General features: G+C 40.1%; 2 pseudogenes; one reads left to right on the top strand and one right to left on the bottom strand.

The window, feature by feature from the left end:
• Positions 1–12722: 12722 nt before the first annotated feature.
• Positions 12723–13594, bottom strand: LOC113930901 (annotated as a pseudogene).
• A 3977-nt stretch (positions 13595–17571) lies between these two features.
• On the top strand, positions 17572–18106 carry LOC113931540 (annotated as a pseudogene).
• The last annotated feature ends 1159 nt before the right edge of the window (positions 18107–19265 follow it).

Below are 19265 nucleotides of genomic sequence, written 5' to 3'. Positions count from 1 at the left end.
TCAGCAAGGGAAGAAATGATGCAAAGGATTCGCTAGAAGTTTGGGGGGAGAATTTCTTTGTAAGTTAGAGACTTAACTTCTCTCCTAAACATCAAGAACAACAACTAAAAAAATAACAGCCCTATAAATAGAACGAATGTGGAAATACTGCCAAGACTGAAAATCCCAGCCCATAGCAACTGTCAGTTTTAGGGAAGTTCCAGAGGGGAAGTTCCAGAGGGGAGTACTGCTGTTTGCCCCCAGCAAAAATTAGGGGAGAAAGAGGTTCCCTTACTGTTGTTAATTGCCAAAATGTGTATCAAGCCTTCTTTGATGCAAGAGCTTCTTGGGAAGTTTGCACATATATGGAGAGCAAAAAGAAGCAATAACAGAGTTTAGCTTTTCTATTACCTTTTGTAATTTTCTCAAGTATAACAAATGCTGAACATCTCAGAGGAATAAACTTTAAAGGCTTGAAAAAGCTGGACACCAACCAGATGCACCTTTTTCATCTTTGCCAGGTTAAGATGATCCAAATAGCTCCTTCTGTTCCAAATGTCTATGGAGGCCCCTCAATAGACAGATCCACTGGCAATGTGTAACTAGACCTGGTTGTGTGGCTGGGCTTGGGTAAAGCATTTTCATTAAGCCCTGTGCTGTGTTCCGTGGCACTATTGATGAACTGAGTTGCTATTCTGATCAATCAATTTAATGATCAATGCATTTAAACAATGGTTTTGCACGTTTTGGTCTGTTTGGTTATTTTACTGAATGGATTAAATCAATTTGCTACATTAGGGCCAGAGGGAAGAGATTGCACATTCACCTAGAAGAAAATGTGAGAAAAATTATCATATTCTCACAAGTGATGAAGATCACTTTTTTAAAAAATTCCCCAATTCTTTTTTTAAAGATCTATTTATTTATTTGAGAGAGAGAGTGAGAGAGAGCAAGTGGGGGACGAGCATAGGGAGAGAATCTCAAGCAGACTCCCCACCGAGGGCAGAGCCCAACATGGGGCTCACTCCCATGACCCATGAGATCATGACCTGAGCTGAAACCAAGAGTTGGTTGCTTAACCAACTGAGCCACTCAGGTGCTCGAAGATCTTCACTTTTTTATAGTGAGAAATCCATACAGTTTGGGTTTCTTTAAAATGATTATTGAACTTTTTTTTAACTACTCATTTTCATGCTCAGCACCAGGCAAGGCATATGTATGCAAAATTGAACAAACCATTGTAATTTTTGCCCTCATGGAGTTTATAGCTTAGATGATAAGAGAGAGGCTTTGAATAAATAATTAGACAAATAAATAAATATATACAAATGATGAGTGCAATTTACTTTTTACTTAAAAATGAACAAAAAGCATTTTTAAAAAAGGAATGCAAAGTATCTTTATTTTCTTCTTTTTTCCTTCCTTCCTTCCTTCCTTCCTTCCTTCCTTCTTTCCTTCCTTCCTTCCTTCCTTCCTTCCTTCCTTCCTTCCTTCCTTTCCTCCTCCCTTCTCCTCCCCTCCTCATCCCCTTGTTGCTTTACTGGAAAATGTATAGGTTGAAGGAGGTTGGAATATATAAATATGAGGTAAACCTAAGAGACAACATGAACATTTTCTTCAAGTAGAAAGCATGGGAATAAGAATAACAGGGTGTAAGAAAGGAAGTGGAGTAGGAAAGAAAAAACACCCAAGACCCCATGAATTCCATTTAAAATATATGATAATAGAAATTAATGGCATAGGTTGGTAAGCTTAGAGAAATAAATCCAGAGGAAGGAAATCACTTAAGAAAGAATTTTCTTAATATTTTTGTAAGTGGAGAGTTTCATTTTGTTTTTGGGTTGTTTTTTTTTTTAAGATTTATTTATTTATTTATTTGAGAAAGAGTGTGTGTGAGAGTGGGGGCGAGGGGGAGAGGGAGAGGAAGAGAGAGAATCTCAAGCAGACTTCCCGCCCAGCAGGGAGCTGGATGTAGGGCTCAATCTCACGACCCTGAAATCATGGTCTGAGCTTAAGTCAAGAGTCGGAGGCCTAACTGGCCATCCCGGTGCCCCTGCTTTGTTTTGTTTTAAACTGTTCTCATGAAGTATATTTTATAGGCAGAATTTTGGATGGAGTAATTAATTCCTGGCTCAGAGGAATGAAATGTAATGCCCACAGTCACACAGGTAGAGCTGGGTTGGGCCACCGGGTTTCCTGATGCTTAACCCGGGGTTCTTTTCACTGTATTGCTTCAATTTTAAGTAAAGAAATCTTCCCAAATGCCATGCCTCACTGTTTTTAAAGGACATTTTAGTTTACATGTGAACAAATTGTCTACAGTTTGGCTGGAGGCAGGGTACTTATTTCCCATCTCTCCTGATTGCCTGTGGTCACACTCCCGGTTCCTGCCCAGCCTGTACTCAGAGTTATCTGGTGGGTGAGATTGGGAGAAAAAACTGGGCAGGTGCAACTCTGTTCCTTCCTCCCCCTGGCATCTGCCTGCAGAGAGCTTTGAGTTTCCATGGGAGAGGCCTGTGACAGGCAGATAACCCACCTAAGTTTCATCCTCCAAACAGCTTTAACAATAACAAAGCTAGTATTTTTATCTCATCTTTTGAGTCCTGTAAGCTCAGATGGGAAAGAAGGGTGTAAATTATTGGCATTCCTCTAAGCCCAATGTATTTTATCAAGAAACATATTTCACAGTGGTTAGAAACATGGACACTGTGTTTATATCCCAGCTCTGACACTTACTAGCTGCGTGATCTTGGGCAAATTGCTTAACTCCTCTGGACCTCTACAAGATGGGACAATAACAGAATCTACCTGGAAGGTTTATGTAACACTTTAAACAAAATTTTAAGCCTCTGACACATAGTAAGCACTATATTAATGTTAGCTTTTTCTTTAAGATAAAATTAAATAGCTTTTTAACAGTGGTTTATTACTATGTACAAGGGATAATCTTTCAAGAAGCCTTTCAAGAAGACTGTGTCTTGGCACAGGGGCGGAGCAAGATGGCGGAGGAGTAGGAGACCTGGATTTCATCTGGTCTCAGGAATTCAGCTGAATAGGGATCAAACCATTCTGAACACCTACGAACTCAACAGGAGATCGAAGAAAAGAATAGCAACAACTTTCTGAACAGAAAAGCGACCACTTACTGGAAGGTAGGACCTGCGGAGAAGTGAATGCGAGGCGATATTCGGGAGGATAGACGGCGGGGGAGGGGGCCTCCGTCGGCCGCTTCTGGCAAGTGCTAGAGCCGCGGAGCACAAAATCGGACCTTTGAGAAGTGGGCTCCGCTGAGGGACGTCGCTCCAGTGGCTAAGCGGGGGGTGGAACCCTCGAAGGACAGTGTGGTCTTAGGACCCTCGGGGTCACAGAAAGACCAGGGGTGCCTGAGTGCGGCAGAGCTCCCAGGGATCGGAGCGAGGAAGCCGGCTGCAGAGACGGAGCCGAGGCGCGGGCTCTCAGCTCGGGGTTGCCATAAACTGTGATCCGCGGCCCAGTCGGGCCACTGCGCCTCCAGCAGGGACCCAACAAGCGGCAGAGCCGGGGAGACTCCCCTTCCTCCCCCGGGAGGAGCGGCGCGGGAGCGCACCACAGGGATCTGCTGGGTTTGGAGACTCCACACGGGGTCAGGAGCCAGAGATAGAAACGCTCGGTCACAGGCCGGGTGAGCACGGAGTGCGGCCGGAGACCGGGGAGACGGGAGTGACTGCTTTTCTCTGGGGGCGCACTGAGGAGCGGGGCCCCGAGTTCTCGGCTCCTCCGGGTGGAGATTGGGAGGCCACCATTTTCACTCTCGTTCTCCAAAGCTGTACAGAAAGCTTGCAGGGAACAAAAGCTCCCGAGAGCAAACCCGGGCAGATTACTTAGCCCAGACTCACAAGGGCAGGGCAATTCCACCTCTGGCAAAGACATTTGGGAACCACGGCAACAGGCCCCTCCCCCAGAAGATCAGCACGAACAGCCATCAAGCCAAGACCAAGTTTACCGATCAAGGAGAACGGGAGAACTCCAGCGCTAGGCGAATACTGCACATAGAATTCATGGCTTTTTTACCATGATTCATTAGTTTTTCAAAGTTAATTTCTTTTAACTGTTTCTTTTTAATTTTTCTTTTTCCCTTTTTCAACCAACATCTTATCAGTCCCTTTTTGAAAAAAAAAATTTTTTATCTTTCATTTTTAGAGTCATATTCTATCCCTCCATAGTACATACCCTTATTTTTGGCATATATATATAAGTTGTTCTCTCTTTAAAATTTTGAGATACACTTTCTTCTAACATATCAAAATATACCCTAAATCACTAGTGTATGCCTTTATTCTAGTCTCCTGCCTGATCACATTCTCTCCTTTTTTTTTCTTTTTCTTTTTAAAAATCTTCTTCTTTCTTTTTTCAAACAACTTATTATCTTATCAATTCCTTTTATAAAATATTTTATAATTTTCATCTTTACAGTCATCTTCCATCCCTTCATTGTATCAACCCTTATTTTGTACATATATAAGTCTTTCTTTCTTTAAAATTTTAGGAGGCACTTTCTTCTAACAGACCAAAATACACCCAAAATTTAGTGTGTGGTACTGATCTATGCACTAGCCTGATCATACTTGATCATATTGTTTTCTTCTTGTTTTGTTCTGTTTTTGTTTGTTTTTATCTTTTTCTCTTTTTTTCTTTTCTCTTTCTTTTTTCTTTCTTTCCCTTTCTTTTCCCCTGGTCTCAGATCTCTTCTGATTTGTTTAGAGTATAATTGCTGGGGGCGTTGTTAACCTGTTAGCATTTTGTTCTCTCATTCATCTATTCTCCTCTGGACAAAATGACAAGACGAAAAAAATCACCTCAGCAAAAAGAACAAGAGGTAGTACCATCTGCCAGGGACCTACTCAATACGGACATTAGTACAATGTCGGACCTAGAGTTCAGAATCATGATTTTAAAGATACTAGCTGGGCTTGAAAGAAGTGTGCAAGTTATTAGAGAAACCCTTCCTGGAGAAATAAAAGAACTAAAATCTAACCAAATCGAAATCAAAAAGGCTACTACTGAAGTGCAATCAAAAATGGGGGCACTAACTGCTAGGATAAATGAGGCACAAGAGAAAATCAGCGATATAGAAGACCAAATGATGGAAAATAGAGAGGCTGAGAAAAAGAGAGATAAACAACTACTGGATCATGAGGGCAGAATTTGAGAGATAAGCGATACGATAAGACGAAACAACATTAGAATAATTGGGATCCCAGAAGAAGAAGAAAGAGAGAGGGGGCAGAAGGTATACTGGAGCAAATTATAGCAGAGAACTTCCCTAATATGGGGAAGGAAACAGGCATCAAAATCGAGGAGGCACAGAGAACCCCTCTCAAAATCAATAAAAATAAGTTAACACCCCGACATCTAATAGTAAAACTTACGAGTCTCAGAGACAAAGAGAAAATCTTGAAAGCAGCTCGGGAGAAGAGATAAGTAACCTACAACGGTAGAAACATTAGATTGGCAACAGACCTATCCACAGAGACCTGGCAGGCCAGAAAGGACTGGCATGATATCTTCAGAGCACTAAACAAGAAAAATATGCAGCCAAGAATACTATATCCAGCTAGGCTGTCATTGAAAATTGAAGGAGAGGTAAAAAGCTTCCAGGACAAACAAAAACTAAAGGAATTTGCAAACACGAAACCAGCCCTCCAAGAAACATTGAAAGGGGTCCTCTAAGCAAAGAGAGAGCCTAAAAGCAGCATAGACCAGAAAGGAACACAGACAATATACAGTAACAGTCACCTACAGGCAATACAATGGCACTAAATTCATATCTTTCAATAGTTACCCTGAATGTAAATGGGCTAAATGCCCCAATCAAAAGACACAGGCTATCAGATTGGATTAAAAAACAAGACCCATCAATATGCTGTCTGCAAGAGACTCATTTTATACCCAAAGACACCCCCAGATTGAAACTGAGGGAGTGGAAAACCATTTACCACGCTAATGGACACCAAAAGAAAGCTGGGGTGGCAATTCTTATATCAGACAAATTAGATTTTAAAACAAAAACTGTAATGAGAGATGAAGAAGGACACTATATCCTACTTAAAGGGTCTTTCCAACAAGAATATCTAACAATTGTAAATATCTATGCCCTTAACATGGGAGCAGCCAATTATATAAGGCAATTAATAACAAAAGCAAAGAAACACATTGACAACAATACAGTAATAGTGGGGGACTTTAACACCCCCCTGACTGAAATGGACAGATCATCTAAGCAAAAGATCAACAAGGAAATAAAGACTTTAAACGACACACTGGACCAAATGGACTTCACAGACATATTCAGAACATTCCATCCCAAAGCAACGGAATACACATTCTTCTCTAGTGCCCATGGAACATTCTCCAGAATAGATCACATCCTAGGTCACAAATCAGGTATCAACTGGTACCGAAGATTGGGATTATTCCCTGCATATTTTCAGACCACAGTGCTTTGAAACTAGAACTCAATCACAAGAGGAAAGTCAGAAAGAACTCAAATACGTGGAGGCTAAAGAGCATCCTACTGAAGAATGAATGGGTCAACCAGGAAATTAAAGAAGAATTTAAAAAATTCATGGAAACCAATGAAAATGAAACCACAACTGTTCAAAATCTTTGGGATGCAGCAAAGGCAGTCCTGAGAGGAAAGTATATAGCAATACAAGACTTTCTCAAGAAACAAGAAAGGTCTCAAGTACACAACCTAACCCTACACCTAAAGGAGCTAGAGAAAAAACAGCAAATAAAGCCTAAACCCAGCAGGAGAAGAGAAATAATAAAGATCAGAGCAGAAATCAATGAAATAGAAACCAAAAGAACAGTAGAACAGATCAATGAAACTAGGAGCTGGTTCCTTGAAAGAATTAACAAGATTGATAAACCCCTGGCCAGACTTATCAAAAAGAAAAGAGAAATGACCCAAATCAACAAAATCATGAATGAAAGAGGAGAGATCACAACCAACACCAAAGACATACAAACAATTATAAGAACATATTATGAGCAACTATATGCCAGCAAATTAGATAACCCGGAAGAAATGGATACATTCCTAGAGATGTATCAACTACCAAAATTGAACCAGGAAGAAATAGAAAACCTAAACAGACCTATAACCACTAAGGAAATTGAAGCAGTCATCAAAAATCTCCCAACAAACAAAAGCCCAGGGCCAGATGGCTTCCCAGGGGAATTCTACCAAACATTTAAAGAAGAATTAATACCTATTCTTCTGAAACTGTTCCAAAAAATAGAAATGGAAGGAAAACTTCCAAACTCATTTTATGAGGCCACCATTACCTTGATCCCCAAACCAGACAAAGACCCCATCAAAAAGGAGAATTACAAACCAATATCCTTGACGAACATGGATGCAAAAACTCTCACCAAAATACTAGCCAATAGGATCCAACAGTACATTAAAAGGATTATTCACCATGATCAAGTGGGACTTATCCCTGGGCTGCAAGGTTGGTTCAACATCCGCAAATTAATCAACGTGATACAATACATTAACAAAAGAAAGAACAAGAATCATATGATCCTCTCAATAGATGCAGAAAAAGCATTTGACAAAGTACAGCATCCTTTCTTGATCAAAACTCTTCAGAGTATAGGGATAGAGGGTACCTACCTCAATGTCATAAAAGCCATCGATGAAAAACCTACAGCAAATATCATTCTCAATGGGGAAAAGCTGAGAGCTTTACCCCTAAGGTCAGGAACGCGGCAGGGATGTCCACTACCACCACTGCTATTCAACATAGTGTTAGAAGTCCTAGCCACAGCAATCAGGCAACAAAAAGAAATCAAAGGCATCCAAATCGGCAAAGAAGAAGTCAAACTCTCACTCTTTGCAGATGATATGATACTGTATGTGGAAAACCCAAAAGACTCCACCCCAAAACTGCTAGAACTCATGCAGGAGTTCAGTAAAGTAGCAGGATATAAAATCAATGCACAGAAATCAGTGGCATTCCTATACACCAACAACAAGACAGAAGAGAGACAAACCAAGGAGTCGATCCCATTTACAATTGCACCCAAAACCATAAGATACCTAGGAATAAATTTAACCAAAGAGGCAAAGGATCTGTACTCAGAAAACTATAAAATACTCGTGAAAGGAATTGAGGAAGACACAAAGAAATGGAAAAACGTTCCATGCTCATGGATTGGGAGAACCAACATTGTGAAGATGTCAATGCTACCTAGAGCAATCTACACATTCAATGCAATCCCCATCAAAATACCATCCACTTTTTGCAAAGAAATGGAACCAATAATCCTAAAATTTGTATGGAACCAGAAGAGACCCCGAATAGCCAGAGGAATCTTGAAAAAGAAAAGCAAAGCTGGCGGCATCACAATTCCGGACTTCCAGCTCTATTACAAAGCTGTCATCATCAAGACAGTATGGTACTGGCACAAAAACAGACACATAGATCAATGGAACAGAATCGAGAGCCCAGAAATGGACCCTCAACTCTATGGTCAACTCATCTTTGACAAAGCAGGAAAGAATGTCCAATGGAAAAAAGAGAGTCTCTTCAACAAATGGTGTTGGGAAAATTGGACAGCCACATGCAGAAGAATGAAACTGGACCATTTCCTTACACCACACACAAAAATAGACTCCAAATGGTTGAAAGACCTAAACGTGAGACAGGAGTCCATTAAAATCCTAAAGGGGAACACAGGTAGCAACCTCTTCGACCTCAGCCGCAGCAACTTCTTCCTAGAAACATCACCAAAGGCACGGGAAGCCAGGGCAAAAATGAACTATTGGGATTTCATCAAGATAAAAAGCTTTTGCACAGCAAAAGAAACAGTCTACAAAACCAAAAGACAACCGACAGAATGGGAGAAAATATTTGCAAATGACATATCAGATAAAGGGCTAGTATCCAAAATCTATAAAGAACTTACCGAACTCAATACCCAAAGAACAAATAATCCAATCAAGAAATGGGCAGACGACATGAACAGACATTTTTCCAAAGAAGACATCCAAATGGCCAACAGACACATGAGAAAGTGCTCAACATCGCTCGGCATCAGGGAAATCCAAATCAAAACCTCCATGAGATACCACCTCACACCAGTCAGAATGGCTAAAATTAACAAGTCAGGAAACGACAGATGTTGGCGGGGATGCGGAGAAAGGGGAACCCTCCTACACTGTTGGTGGGAATGCAAGCTGGTGCAACCCCTCTGGAAAACAGTATGGAGGTTCCTCAAACAGTTGAAAACAGAGCTACCGTACGATCCAGCAATTGCATTACTGGGTATTCACCACAAAGATACAAATGTAGGGATCCGAAGGGGTACGTGCACCCCGATGTTTATAGCAGCAATGTCTACAATAGCCAAACTGTGGAAAGAGCCATGATGTCCATCGACAGATGAGTGGATAAAGAAGAAGTGGTATATATACACAGTGGAATATTATGCAGCCATCAAAAGGAATGAGATCTTGCCATTTGCAATGACGTGGATGGAACTGGAGGGTGTTCTGCTGAGTGAAATAAGTCAATCAGAGAAAGACATGTATCATATGACCTCACTGATATGAGGAATTCTTAATCTCAGGAAACAAACTGAGGGTTGCTGGAGTGGTGGGGGGTGGGAGGGATGGGGTGGCTGGGTGATAGACATTGGGGAGGGTATGTGCTATGGTGAGCACTGTGAATTGTGCAAGACTGTTGAATCACAGATCTGCACCTCTGAAACAAATAATGCAATATATGTTAAGAAAAAAAAAGAAGATAGCAGGAGGGGAAGAATGAAGGGGGGGAAATCGGAGGGGGAGACCCACCATGAGAGACGATGGACTCTGAAAAACAAACAGGGTTCTGGAGGGGAGGGGGGTGGGGGGATGGGTTAGCCTGGTGATGGGTATTAAAGGGGGCACGTTCTGCGTGGAGCACTGGGTGTTATACACAAACAATGAATCATGGACCACTACATCCAAAACTAATGATGTAATGTATGGTGATTAACATAACAATAAAAAATTAAAAAAAAAGAAGACTGTGTCTTGTATATAGGGATTTTTATATTACACAAATATTTCAAATATTTATTTTTATATGGAGACATTGAAGTTTATGGCTAAAAGTATGGATTCTGGGGTCAGACACCATAGTGCAAATTTTAGCCTCATGACTTACCAGTTGTGTAAGTCATCACCCATCACCCGGCTAACTATCCAAGTAACTTAAACTTGGATCTCAATTTTCGCATATGTGATATAAGGATAATGATAGTATCCAATTTCAAAGATTGTTGTGGAAAATGACAATATTTATAAAGTACTTATTGATCTGATATCCGTTATATATTTGTTAAAGAAAATAATACATAAAAATGGAGTGGAAATGCCAGGGCCTGCAGTAACTCTATGTTTAACCTTTTGAGAAGCTGCAAGACATTTTCCAAAGCAGTTGAAATAGTTTACACTCCCACCAGCAGTACATGAGGGTTCCACTTTCTTCACATCTTCACCAACACTTCTTCTTGTCCATCTGTTTAATCCATCCCAGTGGATGTGAATTGGTATCTGACTGTGCTTTTGACTTGCATTTACCTGAAGTCGAATGATGTTAAGCATTTTTCATATGTTGACTGGCCATTCTTGGTGAAATGTGGACTCAGATCCTTGTGCATGAAATATCTTCTTGGAGAAATGTGTATCAGAAATATGTATCAGGGCACCTGGGTGGTTTCAGTTGGTTAAGTGTCTGCCTTTGGCTCAGGTCATGATCCCAGGGTCCTGGGATTGAGCCCCATGCCAGGCTCTCCACTCAGCAGGGAACCTGCTTCTCGCTCTCCTTCTGCCTGTCGCTCCCCCTGCTCGTTCATGCTCTCTCTCCCTCTTTCTCTGTCAAATAAAATAAATAATCTTTTAAAAAAAGAAAGATATATCAGAAATATGTATCAGATATATCAGAAATATCTTCCTTGTACACATTTTAACTGGATTACTTGTCTTTTTATTATTGAATTATAAGAGTTCTTTATATATTCTAGGTGCAAGTCCCTTATCAGATAATATGATTTGCAAATATTTTCTCCAATTCAGTGAGTTGTCTTTTCACTTTCTTGATCATGTCCTTTGAAGCACAAAAGCTTTTACTTTTGAAGAAGTCTAATTAATCTATTTTTCTTATTGTTGCCCTCATGCTTTTGGTGTCATATCTAAGAAGTCTTTGCCTAATCCAAGATCATGATGACTTACTCCTATATTTCTTCTAAGTGCCTTATAGTTTTAGTTTTTATATTTAAGTTAATGACACATTTTGATTTAATTTTTGTGTATGGTGTGAGGTAGTGGTCTAATATCTTTTTTATTTTTCATGTGGATACCCAGTTGTTTCAGCACCATGTGCTGAAGACTATTATTTCCCTATGTAATTAACTTGGCACCTTTCTTGAAAATCAATTGACTATAAATGTGAGGCAATATTTATGGACTCCAATTCTATTCCATTGATCTATATGTCTATCTTCACACTGGTATTACACTATTTTGATTACTGTATCTTTGTGGTAAGATTTATTTTTATTTTATTTTATTATGTTATGTTAGTCATCATACATCACCAGTTTTCGATGCAGTGATCCACGATTCATTGTTTTCATACAATCCCCAGTGCTCCATGCAGTACGTGCCCTCCTTAATACCCATCACCCGGCTAAGCCATCCCCTGACCCCCCTCCCCTCTAAAACCCTCAGTTTGTTTCTCAGAGTCCATAGTCTCTCGTGGTTCATCTCTCCCTCCAATTCCCCCCCTTCATTTTTCCCTTCCTTCTCCTAATGTCCTCCATGCTGTTCCTTATGTTCCACAAATAAGTGAAACCAGATGATAATTGACTTTCTCTGCTTGACTTATTTCACTTAGCATAATCTCCTCCAGTCCCATCCATGTTGATGTAAAAGTTGGGTATTCATCCTTTCTGACGGCTGAGTAATATCCCATTGTATATATGGACCACATCTTCTTGATCCATTCATCTGTTGAAGGGCATCTCGGCTCTTTCCCACAGTTTGGCTATTGCAAACATTGCTGCTATAAACACTGGGGTGCATATGGCCCTTCTTTTCACTACATCTGTGTCTTTGGGGTAAATACCCAGTAGTGCAATTGCTGGGTCATAGGGTAGCTCTATTTTTAATTTTCTGAGACACCTCCACACTGTTTTCCAGAGTGGCTGTACCAACTTGCATTCCCACCAACAGCGTAAGAGGGTTCCCCTTTCTCCACAACCTCTCCAACATTTGTTGTTCCCTGCCTTGTCCATTTTTGCCATTCTGACTGGTGTAAGGTGGTATCACAGTGTGGCTTTGATTTGAATTTCCCTGATGGCTAATGATGATGAACATTTTTTCATGTGTCTGTTAGCCATTTGTATGTCTTCTTTGGAGAAGTGTCTGGTCATGTCTTCTACCCATTTTTTGACTTGATTATTTGTTTTTTGGGTGTTGAGTTTGAGAAGTTCTTTATAAATCTTGGATACCAGCCCCTTGTCTGTAGTGTCATTTGCAAATATCTTCCATTCTGTGGGTTGCCTCTTTGTTTTGTTGACTGTTTCCTTTGCTGTGCAGAAGCTTTTTATTTTGATGAAGTCCCAAAAGTTCATTTTTGCTTTTGTTTCACTAGCCTTTTTTTTTTTTAACAAGCTTTAGTTCACTTTATTTTTCTTGTATAAAACTAGGTGGTGGCCACAGCTGGAACCTGGGTCCTCTGCATGGAGACTCTGGTGTGGATCTTCATAAGATGGTCAGTGAATTCCTGATATGGAGACTTGGTGAACACTGTCTCCTTCCAGAGGTCAGGGGTGAGATAGCTATAGGTCTTGGAGATGGCATCAAAAGTAGCCTTAGCAAATTTCCCCAGGGTGGCAGTGCAGCCTCTGGCCGAGGTGTAGCAGTCCTCGATACCGGCCATCATCAGTAGCTTCTTGGGCACAGGGGCTGAAACAATGCCAGTGCCTCTGAGGGCGGGGATGAGACACACCAGCACAGAGCCACAGTGGCCAGTCACCTTGCATGGGACAGTGTGGGGCTTGCCGATCTTGTTCCCCCAGTAGCCTCACCTCACGGGGATGATGGAAAGCTTGGCCAGGGTCATGGTCCCACGGATGGCAGTGGTGACCTCCTTGGAGCACTTGACATCCAGGCCAACGTGTCCATTGTAATCTCCCATGGCAACAAATGCCTTGAACCTGGTCCGCTGGCCAGCAGAGGTCTGCTTTTGCACAGGCATGATCTTCAGAACCTCGTCCTTGAGAGATGCTCCCAGGAAGAAATCAATGATCTCAGATTCCTTGATAGGCAGAGAGAAGAGATAGATCTCCTCCAGGGACTTGATCTTCATGTCCTTGACCAGGCGGCCCAGCTTGGTGACCGGGATCCACTCCTTGTCCTCAGCCTTACCTCCGCGAGCTCCACGGCCTTGACCCTGGCCCGACCACGGCCATGACTGCGGCCCCGGATGCCCCTGCCAAAGCCTCCATGGAAGCTGTCAAGGCTTCCCATTCCAGGGCCCCCGGGCCCTCCCACAGCACTGGCATCATCCACCATTTGGTGTTCTCTCGGAGAAGAAGCTGTTTCACTAGCCTCTGGAGATGCTTTCTTATACACTAACAGTGCAACTGTAGAAAGAGAAATTAGAGAAACAATTCCAGTTACAATAGCACCAAAAACCATAAGATACCTCGGGGAATAAACCTAACCAAAGAGGTAAAGGATCTATACTCTAGGAACTACAGAACACTCATAAAAAAAATTGAAGAAGACACAATAAGATAGAAAAATATTCCATGCTCATGGATCAGAAGAATAAACATTGTTAAAAGGTCTATGCTACCCAAAGCAATCTATACCTTCAATGCCATCCCGATCAAAATTCCAATGACATTTTTCAAAGTGCTAGAACAAACAATCCTAAAATTTGTATGGAATCAGAAAAGACCCTGAATCACCAAGGAAATGTTGAAAAAGAAAAACAAAGCTGGGGACATCACTTTGCCCGATTTCAAGCTATATTACAAAGCGGTGATCACCAAGACAGCATAGTACTGGCACAAAAACAGACATATGGACCAATGGAACAGAATAGAGAACCCAGATGTGGACCCTCAATTCTATGGTCAAATAATCTTCGACAAAGCAGGAAAAAAATATGCGATGGAAAAAAGACTGTCTCTTCAATAAATGGTGCTGGGAAAATTGGACAGCTATATACAGAAGAATGAAACTCAACCATTCTCTAACACCATACACAAAGATAAACTCAAAATGGATGAAAGACCTCAATGTGAGACAGGAATCCATCAAAATCCTAGAGGAGAACATAGGCAGTAACCTCTTTGACATCGGCCACAGCAACTTCTTTCAAGCTACATCTGTGGTAAATTGTGAAATCAGAAAGAATGAGTCCTTCAATTTTGTTCTTTTTAAATATTGTTTAGACTTTTATGAGAACCTTGAATTTCCAAACGAATTTTAGGATTAGCTTATAAATTTCTGCAAAGAAGCCAGCTTGAATTTTCATAGGGATTGCATTAAATCTATAGATCAACTTGGGGAGTATCTCCATATAACAATATTAAGCCTTTCGAATTATGAACACAGGATGACTTTCCATTTATTTATATTTTCTTTCCTTTCCTTCAGCACTATTTTGTAGCTTTCAGAGTATAAATTTTGCACTTTTTTGTTAAATTTATTTCTAGGTATTTATTCTTTTTGATATTCTTTTGGTTCATTGTTGACATATAAAAATATAATTAATTTATGTATATTGATCTTGTACCTGGTAACTTTACTGAACTTCTTCATTCTAATAGTTTTTTGTGTATGTAATCCTTAGTATTTTATATATACAAGATCAGTTCATGTAAAAATAGAAATGGTTTTACTTCTTCCTTTCTAATCTAGATGCCTTTTATTTCTTTTTTTCTTATGTAATTGCCATGACTAGACCCTCCAATACAATGTTCAAAGGAAGTAGGTAGAGTAGATATCCTTGTTTTGTTTCTGATCTTAAGGAGAAAGCATTCAGTATTAAGTAGGATGTTAGCTGCAAATTTTTTGTGGATGCCCTTTATCAGAAAGAGGAAGTTCCCTTCTACTTCTAGTTTGTTGAGACTTGTTATCACGAAGATGTGTATTTTATCAAATGTTTTTTCTGCATTTATTGAAATGATCATGTGGTTTTTGTCCATTATTCTATCAGTATGTTACATTATCTTGATTGATGTTCTAGGAATTTTTCCATTTCATCTATGCTATCTAATTTGTTGGTATACAGTTGTTCATAATATTTGCTCATAATATTTTTTTATTGCTGGAAGATTGGAAGTAGCATTCTCTTCTTCATACCTGGTTTAGTAATTTGAGTCTTCTCTCTTTTTCCATTGGTCAGTCTGGTTAAAAGCTTGTCCATTTTGTTGATCTTTCTTAACAACCAACTTTTGGTCTTGTTGATTATCTCTATTGGTTTTGTATTTTCTATTTCATTAATGTTGTCTCTAATCTATATTATTTCCTTCCTTCTGCTTCCTTTGGGTTTAGTTTGCCTTTTTTTTTCTAGATCCTTAAGGTGGAAGGTGAGGTTACTGATCTGAGATCTTTTTTATATAGGTGTTCAGAGCTATAAATTTCTCTTTAGTCAGGGCTTTCAGTGTATCCTATAAGTTTTGGTATATTGTATCTTCACTTTCATTCATCTCAAAGTATTTTCTGATTTCCTTTGTGATTTCTTCTTTGATCCATTTGTTATTTAGAAGTGTGTTAGTTGATTTCCACATATTTGTGAGTTTCACAGATTCTTTTTGTTGTTGGTTTCTAACTTCATTCCTTTGTGGTCAGAGAACATATTTTGTATGACTTCAGTCCTTTTAAATTTATTGAGTCTTGTTATATGACCTTGCATATGGTCTATCCTGGAGAGTGTTCTATGTGCACTTCAAAAGAATGGGCATTGTACTGTCATTACATGGAATGATCTAAAGATGCTTTTTCTAGTTGGTTCATAGTGTTGTTCATATCTTCCACTTTCTTGTTGATCTACTTTTTCTAGCCATTATTTGTGGGAAAGCAAGACCTCAGTGGGTAAAAAAAACAATAATAACAGGAACACACATATATGTCAAAAGCTGTATGCCTATGACAAAAGCCAACCATTCCCCCATCATTCCATACTGAAAACAGTACATGCTGAAAACAGCAATGATGGTGGATAAGATAGTTAGGCCTACTGAGGTTGGCTTTCCCGTCTCCTGCAGCCCCCTAGTTAATGCTCACTAGGACCCATACTGATAGTCATGTACACAGTTCCTCGCTGCCCCTCACGTGCTTGCTTTCTTGAGTTGTTTTTTCTTTGCATCCGCAGACTGTACATTCTAAGAAAATAAAATCAAGAGTCCACCCGGACTCTGGGCTTCACTTCCACGCCTGCACTTCTCGGCAGTCCCTGGTGGTGCAGCCTGTTCGGGCCTCTTTTTGTTCCAAATTATTGGACTCAGAGTAATCATTTCATCTCAACAAATGCTCTACGTGACAATTATTAAACATAGGTTAGTGAAGTCTCCAACTATTCTCATTCATGGTGTACACATTTTTATTTTAATTCTATGAATATTTCCTGCTTAGCCCTCTACCCATTTGCTATACTTGAAAACCATATTTAAACCTTAATACCCCACCAGAGTTCATCCACCTCTGCTCCTTTTCTCCACATACACACCAGAGAGAGACATAAAACTTTGGGGATGGAGAGGAGTAAATGTGGGGGAGTCCCAGAGCTTGGTGGTATAAAGGATCAGTACAGTACACTAGTGGCAGACTTAAAAGATCAAGTCAGGTTAAATTTGATGGAAGTCTGAATTCCAACTAGGAAATTTCAAAGTTCAGGGCTCTAAGTTGTATATTAGAAATCACAGATGAGTATGATTTCGTGGTTAATTGACTTTTGACAAGAGTGCCAAGACAATTCAGTGAGAGACAGAATAGTCTTTTCAACAAATGGTGCTGAGTCAACTAGACATCCACATACAAAAAAAAAAAAAATCACAGTTAGACCCCTATGTTACACAATATACAAAAATTAATTCAAAAGGGATCATAGACCTAAATTTAAGAGCAAAAACTATAAAACTCTTGGAAGAAAACAAAGGAGTAAAACCTTGAGTAGGCAAAGTCTTCTTAGATATCACACCAAAAGCATAAGCAATTAAAGAAAAAAATAATTAGACTTCGTCAAAATTAAAAACTTTCGTGCTTCAACAGATGCTATTAAGAAAATGAAAAGACAACACACATAAGGGGAAAAATATTTGCAAATAATATATCTGATAGGGACTTGTGCCCAGAGTAAATAAAGAACACTTACAATTTAACAACAACAACAAAAAAGCCAATTAAATGAATTAAAACAGGGGCAAAGGATTGAATAGACATTTACCCAGAAAAGATATACAAATGGCCAACGAGCACATGCTTACCATCATTAGTCACTAGGGAAATGTAAATCAAAACTGCAGTGAGATTGTAGCATGGCCACTGGCGCAGCTGCCGCCTTAACCTTCTTGAATCAGGAGCACGGAGCCCTGGGGACGGTGGGGGTTGGTCTGCGAGTCCCGGCTCTGGTCACTGTGGACAGTTTTTCCTTCAGCTGTGAGCTCTCCAGCCACACCTGCTCTTTCACCTTCAAGGTAGAGAAATAGGATGATGTGGAGCACTATGTTGGCTTTGACCATGCTCTGCCTCACCGAGGGGGCCAAAGAGGAGTGTAACGTAGTAGAAGTCATGGCCAGGAACCATGACCACCAGGAGATTGCAGTCCCTGTGGCTAACCTCAAGTTGTCCTGCCAACTCATGCTTAGTTTGGATGACTTCCAGCTCCAGCCACCTGTAACCTTCTGTCTGAAGTCAGGTTCTGGCCCTGTGCCAATCAGAGGGTAGTCCCAGATTGTTACTATAAGCAATGACGTTTCTGAGGAAGGAGAGAGTGGAGAAGAAGGGAGTGCAGAGGAGGAGGCTGAGTTGTGTCTCACCCTGCCTGCCAAGAAGCAGGGGGGCAGGCCCTAGTCCCCTTGGAGTGGTAGGAACTCTGAACTTCTACTCTGACCATTTTTGCCCCACTTGCCTATGAGATCGAAGGTCAGCATCTGAAGCCCAGGACTACACATTTTTTATACTTTTTACATTTTTGAGTAAAGGTTGAAATAAAGTGATGTGAAGGTTTTTTTGAAAAACAAACAAACAAACAAACAAAAAAACCCCATAGTGAGATACTACTTGACACTCACTAGGATTGCTAATACTAAAAAAGATGGACAAGACTAAGTGTTGACGAGGATGTGGAGAAATTGAAATTTTTATACACTAATAGAGGGAATATAAAGTGGTACAGACCCTTGGGGAAATAGTTTAGTTGTTCTTTAAATAATTAAATAACTAAATATGCTGTTACCATATGACCCAAACATTCTACTCTGAGGTATAGCCTCGGGAGAAGAGAAAGCATATGTCCTCACAAAAACTTGTACATGAATGTTCATAGCAGCATTTATTCATAAAGTCCAAAATGGAAAAAACCTGAATATCCATAAACTGAAGAATGGATAAACAAAATGTGGCATAAAAATATAATGTAATATTATTTGGCCATAGAAAGGAATAAGGTACTGATACATGCTACAGCATGCATGAATCTTGAAAATGTTATGCTGGGTGAAAAAAGCCAGACACAAAATGCCACACATATTGTATGATTCCATACAATTATAAAAACCATTGAATTTTATACTTTAAAATATTGAACTTTATGGTATATGAATTGTATCTCAATAAAGCTATTGTTTTTTTAAAACGTGAATAAGATAATTTCCTAACTCTTGAGAAAGTCACACTTCAGCATAGGTAAAATTGTCATTGCTGGTTGTTTAGAATTGAGCCTCTGTCTGGACTTCTCACCCGAGATGTCAGTGCCCTTGGGATAAACTCCCATTACCTACCTGGAAGATGATTCTCCTGAACATCAGGTGAATGCCACACCCCATTATGCCAACTGTCTGTCCAACTGTGGCATACATGCAGTAGACACTCAGAAATCCTTCTTGAACTAACTTGGTTTCTACCAAATTCTCTCAGCTTGTCTGTGGGAAACTCAGTCTCATGCTGGGTCACTGTGATTCTTGATAACAGTCCTGACTACCTGGATGATTTACTACCTCAGAAATCTTTC

Source organism: Zalophus californianus, chromosome X (assembly GCF_009762305.2).
Source record: "Zalophus californianus isolate mZalCal1 chromosome X, mZalCal1.pri.v2, whole genome shotgun sequence".
In the NCBI taxonomy this organism is placed as follows: domain Eukaryota; kingdom Metazoa; phylum Chordata; class Mammalia; order Carnivora; family Otariidae; genus Zalophus; species Zalophus californianus.
The sequence above is the reverse complement of the archived record's forward strand: the minus strand, read 5'-3'. Positions and strand labels throughout refer to the sequence as shown.